This window comes from Salminus brasiliensis, chromosome 5 (genome assembly GCF_030463535.1).
Source record: "Salminus brasiliensis chromosome 5, fSalBra1.hap2, whole genome shotgun sequence".
In the NCBI taxonomy this organism is placed as follows: Eukaryota; Metazoa; Chordata; class Actinopteri; order Characiformes; family Bryconidae; genus Salminus; species Salminus brasiliensis.
The window spans coordinates 30,704,371-30,715,072 of NC_132882.1; positions in this window are offsets into that span (position 1 = coordinate 30,704,371).

Sequence of the window (10,702 nt, forward strand, 5' to 3'; positions counted from 1 at the left end):
TCATTTGGGGCCCCCCAAACCACCACCTCAGCAACAGATGCTTCATTATTTCATAGGGTGAGAGATATTGTGCAATACGCTGAAGCGCCCGGGCCTTTTTTATGACCACCCAAGCGCTGTATGTCTGCATTTGCCCAATAATGGCAGCAGCCAACAGCAGAAAATCATTAACCTAGGATTGGTGTGGCAACTATGAAAGTACATGAATATAAAAATCGCTTTTCAATGTTCATTGTTATTTTTTAAATATGTAATTTTTTTATCATGATATCTCGTTGCTCTTGGGGGCCCCCTGGTGGCATTGGGGCTCTAAGCGGCCCTGCTCGAGCCTTTAGCTATTTATCAGCCACCAGTGTTTATCAGTGTCCATAACTGAAGCTGGCTGATGTTGGCTCCTGATTTGAATTAGAATTCTGGGTTTCCCCCTGTTGTTTTATACCCATTTCCAGAGGCAAAAAAGAAAGTCACCAGTGGTCCTGCAAAGATGGTACTTACACTGCCCTGCTTTAAAAATTTATCTAATTTTGTAAAGTGATCAAAAGTAAAACAAAAGGGATTCATGAACACTTGCTTGCTGTGGCAACAGCTATGCTTTAGCCTTGGTGGTGCAGATGTTGTTCTGTACAATTCAGGACACAGTTAGGCTAAGTCTCTGATGCAGAATAGGTAGGACATCCAATAGACAATCCACGAGACAGGGTGCACAGATAATAAGTACATAAATATACAAATACAAATATGTGCAAATGTGTGCATGAAGGTTGGATGATTTAGGTCCAAATAAATTTACTACACTAACAGTAAATGAAATAAGTAAAAATGTAGAGCAGTGCTGTGCTGTGCGTGTAAAAGAAGAGTAAAACAGGAGTGTATTGTAAACAGCATCATGTACAGAGCAGGAAAAGGGAGCAGCCCCAGTTCAGGTAGAGAGAAGAGGAGAGTGCACAGCTTATGGGAGGGAACTCCAATTAAAGTGCAAAGTGCATACAGTCCCTGAGCTAGTGGAGCTTAGTGTGGGTATGGTGAATGAACTGGAGGATCAGAGTAATCAGTGTGTGTGTGTGTGTGTGTGTGTGTGTGTGTGTGTGTATTCAGGTTGGGATTGGTGTTCTGCTGCTGAAGTCGACACACGTGTTTACTCGATCCCTGTGCCCTTTTAAGGGCTCACATAATCAACTTCACCTCCACTAATAAAGTAACTCAAACTGTATTGCTAAAGCTTTATTATGGTCTTCTTCTTATGATGATGATGATGATGATGATGAGGATAACCACTTGGCAACACCTGAGCAACCATCTAAGACACCATAGCAACCACCTGGGATAGCATAGCAACTGACTAGCAACCACGTAGCAACGCCCTAGTAACCACTAATCATGGCAACTGCCTGAAATACCAAAGCAATCACCTTGCCACACTGTAGCAGCCCTTTATCTACTTCATAGTAGATCATAGTAACCACCTGTGACACTACGACAACCACTTAGCAACCACTTGGCAACACTACTGCCACCACCTGGGATCCCATAGCAATCACCTAAGAACCCTATAGCAACCACAGAGCAATCACTTGTTAATGCTATTGCAACCACCTGGGATACCACAGCAGCCATCAAGTGACACCAATTGCAACCACCTATTAACCACTTAGCAGCAGCATAGAAACCACCTGGGATACCACAGCAACCACCAGGCAACCACACAGGCTACCATAGCAACCACCTAGCAGTACCATAGTAGCCACTTCACAACACCATAGCAACGACCTGGGATAACATAGCAACTACAGACCATAGCAACCACCTAGCAGCCACTTAGCAGCAGCATGGCAACCAACTGAGATACCATAGCAACCACTAGACAACTACCTGGGATACCATAGCAACCACTTAGCAACATCAAAGCAATCACCTATCAACACCATAGCAACGACCTGGGATAACATAGCAACTACAGACCATAGCAACCAACTAGCAGCCACTTAGCAGCAGCATGGCAACCAACTGATATACCATAGCAACCACTAGACAACTACCTAGGATACCATAGCAACCACTTAGCAACATCAAAGCAATCACCTATCAACACCATAGCAACCATCTGGGATAACATAGCAACCACTGAGCAACACCATAGCAACCACTCAGCAATCACATTGGAACAGCATAGAAACCACCTGGGATACCACAGCAACCAGCTGTAATCCATGTAAACACCATGTAATCCACCTAGAACCCCTGTCTGAAAGAGGAATCCACTTTAGCTGCGCAAAAACTACTTTCGGAAAATGAACAATAGGGTGATGACATTCATTTAATAAGGTGTAGAGCGCCACCTGCTGTTTGTTTTATGTGACACTTGTGTAGACGCTTCTCGACTCTTACTGAGTCACTGAAGCTTCTATTAAAACCCTTTATAAAGTCCTGTGGGTTAGCAAGCTTCCCTCTGGTTTTATAAGGTCAGGACATTTCTGTCCTGAAAAAGAATGAAAACAAAACACACACACACACACACACAATTTATTTCTGTCTTTGGGGTATTTCCATGCCCTTCAGTATGACTGTATGTAAATGCTGTGGTGTTAAAGCTAGCCCAACCATAACCATAACCCAACCACAGATTTTTTATTTATTTATAAAAAAAAAAACAGTTCCTCATGAAGGGGCAGCCAAATGTCCCCACAATGTCATGTTGTCTGAGGATATGTGTGAATGTGTGTGTGTTTCTGGGTGTCTTAATAGCAGCGCTTTGATCTCCCCTCAATCTCTGCTGGGCTGAGGGAACAAATGCGGCTCTCATTGCCGTCAACTGTCCCCCCCCGCAGCTCCCCTCTAACTAACTTCTGCCATGGCTCGGTCTCTGGGGCCGCACTGAATAACAATGCTGACGCAAAGTGAAGGAGAGATCAAGAGAAAGAGGGGGGAAAACACAGGAAAAGAGGGGAGCGATGGAGTGAGGGGAAACGATGGCACAGCCTCCAGCTCTCTCAGCTCTCGCTCTCTCTCTCTCTCACACACACACACACACATATATATACACACAGTGTGTTTCCAGGTCACAATTTGGAGAATTGTTGGACAGACCATAATATTCTTCTTTTCTCCAGAGCTGAACCAAAATAGAAATACCTGACTACTTCTTCGCATTCGACTGTGTGAGGTGTGTGTGTGTGGGTTTGCAGGGGGTTGGGGTTATATGTGTGAGCACGAGTAGGTGGATTGATTTTTAATTGCTGTCCATTTTAAGAAAGTGAAGATGGATCAAAGCACAGAAATAGAAAGGATGGAGTTAGAGAGAGAGAGAGAGAGATAGCGAAGGAAGTAAAGAAAAAGAGAGAGAGAGAGAACTGGAGACATGTTCCAGCAGCAGATTACACTGGAAATGGTCCGCAGGGTTGCCATAGTAATACACGAACCTTACTTCCTGAGAAAGTGTCTATTCCTTCCCCCCCTTCTTGTAATACCAGAATAGTCTCAGTGCCAAGCACCATTTAACCCTCCCTTAGATATCGCACAGTTAGTGTCGGAAATAGCGAAACCCTGCCGTCGTTTTTATATTAACGGAGCGAGTTCCGAGCTCAGATGAAACCCTAGGTGACCCCAGGCCTAAAAAAAAATCTGTGTAATAGTCAGAGACCACCCTTCCTTCATTTCATTTCAGCAAGGACATGCACAAAGCTGGGCTACGGTTGCCTGAACACCAGAACATTTGCCCTATTTGGCTGAGCTGCCCTCTCTGTTGTAACTGTAGTCAGACTGAAATCCGATCTCGGTTTCTTTTATAAAAATTGATCAAAATCTTCTTTGGTACTGCCAATTTACCCACCTGTACAAAGGCCCCCATAGCACTGGCAATGCTCCCGGCACTAGGAAGGTAGGGACTTAAAACCTGCATCCTCTAATACAAGCAAAGCCAGCTACCAACTGCCATCGATGCTGCATTGTCGGCCCACTCTGAGGAAAGTGCCTGGGTCCCCAGCTCCACCGCACCAGCTAACAGACTCTTGTGCCGACCAACATCGCTTAAGAGTTATGAGGGCAGGGAGTGTGGCCAACAGTGCTTCCTCAGACTGATTCCAGCTAGCGACCCCCGGGCCATAATGGTAGCGTGGCGTATTAGACCGTCAAGCCACCTGAAGACGGGGTCAGAGATGGGGTGTCCCAGAGCCATAAAACCAGTGATGCAAAGCTATGCCCTAATACCCAATGTCATGGGCTCCTATAACCATCCTGTAACACCATCAAACATGGTGTTGTTGACGTTGTGTGAGGACTCCGATAGACGTTGGAGCCCTCCCCCTCATTTTCCTCAGCTAAGTTCAAAGCACAGTGCGGCAAAACCATACAGTCCATGGGCAGAACTGTCCGTAGAGGTTGCGTTTCAGGTACAGTGAGCCCTTTGCATTACAGCATGTCAGTCAGACCGGACAGTGTGACTGGCTTTGATGGCTGTTTATGTGATGGAGAAGGTTTTGGTGGTCTACAAGGCCTTGCATTGTTGTTAGGACTCCCTCTACTAATCTCCTCGAGAATAGCTTTTACAGCCATTTTGACTGGAAATGAAGTGAAGGGTGGTCTCTGAAATTTGCACAGTGCTGTAATTATCTCCTAGAGGGAATCTGTGAGGTTAAGTGAAGGCTTTCTCTCTTCCAGGCCATTATATTTATCTCCCATCAGCTCCTCTATCTTCGTATAGTGTAGTTTGACTATGAGCATGAGTCATGAGGAAGCATGCTGCAATACCTTTCATTTCTGACTGGGTCTTAGCCAGTGAAATTCACTTAAATTCTTATTTACATGAAATTCCTAACTTTTTTACTCTCTTCACCTGCCTCACTCTGCATCAGCCCCACACAATTACTCTGCAGTTGGCTGTCTCAATAAAAGTCAATGGGAGGTGAGACGAGAAGTGCTTTACTATATTGGAAATGCTGCTTCTTTCAGAGTAAAACACTTTTGCAAAGGGTTTTGGTTTTACTGCTCGTCAGAGGGAAACATCTGCATAGCAAGTGCACAGTAGAGAGCACCCCCTTTATTTAATTTAGATTCATTTAATTATAAATTAAGATGAGGAGAATGAGGAGGTGAGATTTAAGCCATCCACTTACATAAGGAAGAAGAAAGCCAGGGGAAAAATGGGACTCCTAACAACTGTGCAAGACCTGGTAGACCACCAAACCTTCCACCAAACATCATTAACATTGAGAGAGAGGTGAAAATCAAGCTCCACTTCTGTGTTTTGAGTCCAGACTGATGTTTTTGGGATTTAGGCTGTGAGAATAAACTACAGATTAATTGATGAGGTTAGTGCTACACAAAAACCTTCAACAATCTCCAAAATATCAACCTTAAAGAAGAAGGGGAAAAAATCTAATGGAAGGCAATGTAAACAGATTTTATTTTAAGTCAGTTTGGAGTATTTCTATTGGCTCACAACATTGTCCCTGCTTGTATGCATTTCCAAAGGGCTCAGAGTAGCTCGGTGGTCTGGGAACTGTAAATTGTAAGTTCGAATCACGAGCCATGCTTTGCCATCAGCGACTGGAGTCTGAGAGAGCTCAACCAGCCAATTCTCTGTCTGGGTAGATGGCGCTCTCTTCCCTCTTCAGTCTTAAGCAATGTTGTTCGGCTGCAGTCGAGCTGGGGACCCAGCACTTTCCTCAGAGCATGTCGGAAGCTCTACGTTGCTGCATTGGCAGCGGTTCGATAAAGAAGCGGTGGAAATGCATTCACTGGAAATGCATTCAATTTACACTTGTATTACATGTGGACGAGATCAGTCTCTGACCACCTCCGAATGTGGTTTGGAGACCAAAGCACAACCCGAACGTGATCCTATCACCCAAAACGTACGTTAAGGCCAGGTGTAAACAGGCTGTGTGTTTTCTGCTTTTATTCCTGACGTCATTTGGACTTGAACCTGACTGGAAATGACATCAGTCAGGGGTGGTTTCTGACTGTACCCCACTGTGCCGTTAAGGTGGTGGAACCAACAGTACCAGTAATAAACGGAATGAGCGGCCCTATTTGACAGTAGCGGAACCTGGAATCAGATACATGCGATTCCACACTGTATCACGCTGGATCCAGACCTCTCCACGGCTGAGAGAAAGTCAGCTCCTGCCTGCAGCCTAAAGGCCTCCTGCTGCTGCTGCCATTTGTGCATTTGCGTGTTGCTCCCAGCTGAACGCTGTCTCTGCTCTGATAACACACATCTGCCTTTTATTACTGAACAGACAGCAGTCAGTGGAAAGAGAGGGAACACAAATGAAAGTGGAAAGGCAACCGACTTGAGCGAGAGAGAGAGAGAGAGAGAGAGAGAGAGATCTCCAATGGCAGTTAGTGGTTAAGCACTCCAGTTCAGCACACGCAGCACTGCTTAATCAGTTCATCTGCAGGCTTTAATGACAGTTTGGTGGTCAGCGTGAGGTTCAAGTAATGAATGGAGAGCACACACACACTCACACACACACACAGCAGCTATGGTGAGTTTCTGCAAAAGACGTTCCTCTCACGTCCCTCCTCACACACGTGCAGGCGATTATTATGGGATATTGGAGGATTTCTGAATAAAAGCCTCATCTGCATTTGCCCTCTTTTTCTCCTCTCGCTCCCCCTCTCGCGTTTTTACTGCTCTCCCTCAAGACTGGATCTCAATGCTCTATTTCACCACGCTTTAATGAGCTCCCTGCTTCTACTGAGCACACACACACACACACACACACACACACATACACAGCATACTGCAGAGAAACTAACACACATGCACTTACACCAACACACACACACACACACACACACACACACACACACACACACACACACACACACACACACACACACACTCTTGTTCATACTGCATAGAGTAAACACCACACACACTGTAACACTACTTCACACTGTAACACTACCACACACTGTAATACCGACACACAAACACCAACACTCTTGTTCATACTGCAGAGTAAACACCACACACACTGTAACACTACCACACACTGTAACACTACCACACACTGTAATACCGACACACACAAACACCAACACTCTTGTTCATACTGCAGAGTAAACACCACACACACTGTAACACTACCACACACTGTAACACTACCACACACTGTAATACCGACACACACAAACACCAACACTCTTGTTCATACTGCAGAGTAAACACCACACACACTGTAACACTACTTCACACTGTAACACTACCACACACTGTAACACTACCACACACAAACAAACACCAACACTCTTGTTCATACTGCAGAGTAAACACCACACACTGCAACACTACCACACACTGTAATACCAACACACACAAACACCAACACTGCATAGAGTAAACACCACAAACACTGTAACACTACTTCACACACTGTCACACTACCACACACTGTAATACCAACACACACAAACACCAACACTCTTGTTCATACTGCATAGAGTAAACACCACACACACTGTAACACTACTTCACAAACTGTAACACTACCACACACTGTAATACTGACACACACAAACACCAACACTCTTGTTCATACTGCATAGAGTAAACAACATAACTGTAAAACAACCACACATGCTGTAACATCAACATAATACTCCAACGCACACTGCATAAAAAAACGCAACACTACCTCACATACACCAACATACTTGTTCATACTGAAGCAAAACCAACTCACACACTGTAATACTACCACACACAGTGTAACCACAACACACTCAAATTCCATAAAAAAAACTACCGTACACACACACACACACACACACAGGCTGTCTCACTGAGGTCCTTGTTGTAACCATGCCTATCTAGCTGTCAGTCAATAACAGAAGCCCCTTCCCCTGAATCATCCTGGAATAGAGATACAATCACCTCTTTTAAACTGCTTCTCCGCTACAACTCATTAGCGCAGAGCAGGAGGGGGCAGATTTGAGCGGCTTATTTCCGTAATGACCTTCAGATAATGGGTACAAGGACAAAAGCAAGTGGAGGATAGAAAGAAGAAGAGCAGAAAAGGGAGAGGGAGAGCGAGAGCAAGAGCAAGAGCGTGCGAGAGAGGGGTACAGAATGAAGGAGTCGTCCATATCACAACATTTCTATATTAGCTGACACACACACATGCATACACATGTGTGAGATGAGGTGAAACGTCAAGTCGTATCAAGTTCTTGGATAAGGGGCAGCTGCATCTATCGTTCATGAAACACTGATCCAGTGGAGATCTATAGTAGCTAACTTTGTCTACAGAGCAATAACATCTGCGCTCTGGACAGACTAGACCCCAGAGCATGAGTCATCAGCCTCAAACACACAGAGTACAACTCAGCTGTAAACTGGCAGGTTTACTAGATGTGTTTGAGCAGGGGAATCACTAAACTATGTTGGACACCAGCCCTCCAGAAACTGATTAACCCTGGAGTAGATTGCACTGCAGCCTCTAGTTTCCAAAGACTGCAGACGTCACACTGCCCCCTTGTGCTGTCACAAGGTCCCCCGTGTGCTGCCAAAACAGCTCTAACCCGTTGAAGTCATGGTCAATGCTGGCTGTGTTTTTATTGAGTACAAGACATAGGCAGCATTAACTACAGCAGTTCTTCTGCAAGTTCGTCCAGACAGGGCTAGCCTTCACTTACCAAGCGCATCAGTGAGCCTTGGGAGTTGACTATGACCATGTCCCTGTTTCACTAGTTGTCCTTGCTTGGAGCACTTCTGGTAGATAACACCCCATAAGACAAGTCGTTTTGGATATCTGACCTTGGCGTCAAGCCATCATAATTTGGTTCTGGTCAAAGTGGCTCAGATTGTTTTGCATGCCCATTTTTCCTGCTTTTAACACACAACCTTCAAGAACTGACCTTATATGTATACCCCACCCCACAGGCACCATTGTAACCAGATAATCAAAAAAAAAAAAAAAAAACTTCAAACTGCAAAACTGAAGAAACAATGGACAAAAGAATGGGAATAATGGGAATAGTGGCACACAACTGAGTCCACACAATTTAAACCACATTTAGGCCAAAAGGGTTTCAATATATGCTCGTAACAACAGTTTTAGTGAAGAAACCCCTAGATCAACCTTCTTCATTCCAGGGATTTTTGGTGTTTCTAAATATATCCACATCTTAATAAATGGCTTTACGTTGGCTTTGCAGGGCGTTTTTATAAAGTAACCTGGAAAATCAAACAATATTTGGAAAATGTCAAAGGTTGGACAGGTGTCCCCGAACTGCAGGATATAAACAGGACAATCTTAAACTCAATTTGTCACCTAATCTCAACGCACCACCAAAACTGGGACAGCGCTGCGTTCAGACGGATGCACAGGTGCAATTGTAGGGTGGGGGATGGGAAGGGGGACAAGTCTCCTCCCATTTGGAATTCATAGAGCTATATTGTTCTAAGCAAGACATGTCCAAACATGTCTGAAAACACAGCATAGAAAATAAATCTAAAATAAATCATGTTCAGCAACTTTCATGGGAATTTAGAATTTAGCAGGCTTCCTGTAGCTGCTTCCCGCATCAGATTCAGAACCTTGACTCTGGCCTACAAAGCCAAGAACGGACCAGCCCCTCCGTACTTGATGGCAATGGTCAAAAGCCGATCCACACCAAGAGCCCTTTGAGCTTCAAGTAGAGCTCGGCTCGACCCACCATCACTCAAAATCCACGGAAGACGAGCGTCCAGGCTTTTTTCTGTCCTGGCACTAAAGTGGTGGAACAAGCTTCCCCTGGGTGTCCGAACGGCCGAGACGCTCACTGTCTTCAAACGCAGACTGAACTGAAGCACTTTTGTAAGTCGCTCTGGATAAGAGCGTCTGCTAAATGCCTTAAATGTAAATGTAGCAGCAGGTTTGTTATGATGGTATGTTTTTACACAAGAGTGTTCAGTAATACCTCACTAACAGCGCAAATGCTGGCCATGATACTTTATGAATGAGCAAGTGCGTTACTGCAGCCCTATTAGCATTTTATGAATCCGGCTCATTGGGTTTGAAATGACTCTGAATGATTTTACAGCGTTGCGCTCTCACCCAAACACCATCCAGCCACTTAAGGGGTTGGAACTGAATAAAATTGCTCTCCATTCATTTTCCTAAATGAAGATGAATTTCCAACACTGCCAGGGCAAGAACTAAGGCTAAATGACGTCCAGCCATTAACCCTCAGGAGTCACAGTTCTCACGTACAATAACCAAAGTATGATTTTATGTGAATTTGTCTGAATTAGTCCGTCAGTCAGTCAGACGTTCATTGCAATCTTTTCCCGTCAAACCCGAATCAAGTTGTGCGGTTGATGGCTCGCCATAAGGTCGCTAAAATAGGGCCCTTGGTCTTGTTACAGTCCTGTACAGTCAAAACTGTCATTGTCTGACAACAAAAAGACATAAATAGTCAGAAGTAAAGATGCAAACCTGTAAATCAAAGATAGATGCAAATTCCTTATGACACTAGATATCAATAATAACTTATATATGTATATATATATATATATAAAATGTGTATAATGTCTACTCCCAAAACGTTCTCAAAAATAACACTGAAAAACAGTGGCTGGAAATGGTTAATTGGCTTTGAATGCATTTTGCAACTGATCCCATTTGTACAATTGTATTCAAATTCAAAATGTCAATATGTCAAAATGTCAATATTCTAAAAAATACCACTAGTGGAGATGAGCAATCGCTTTGGT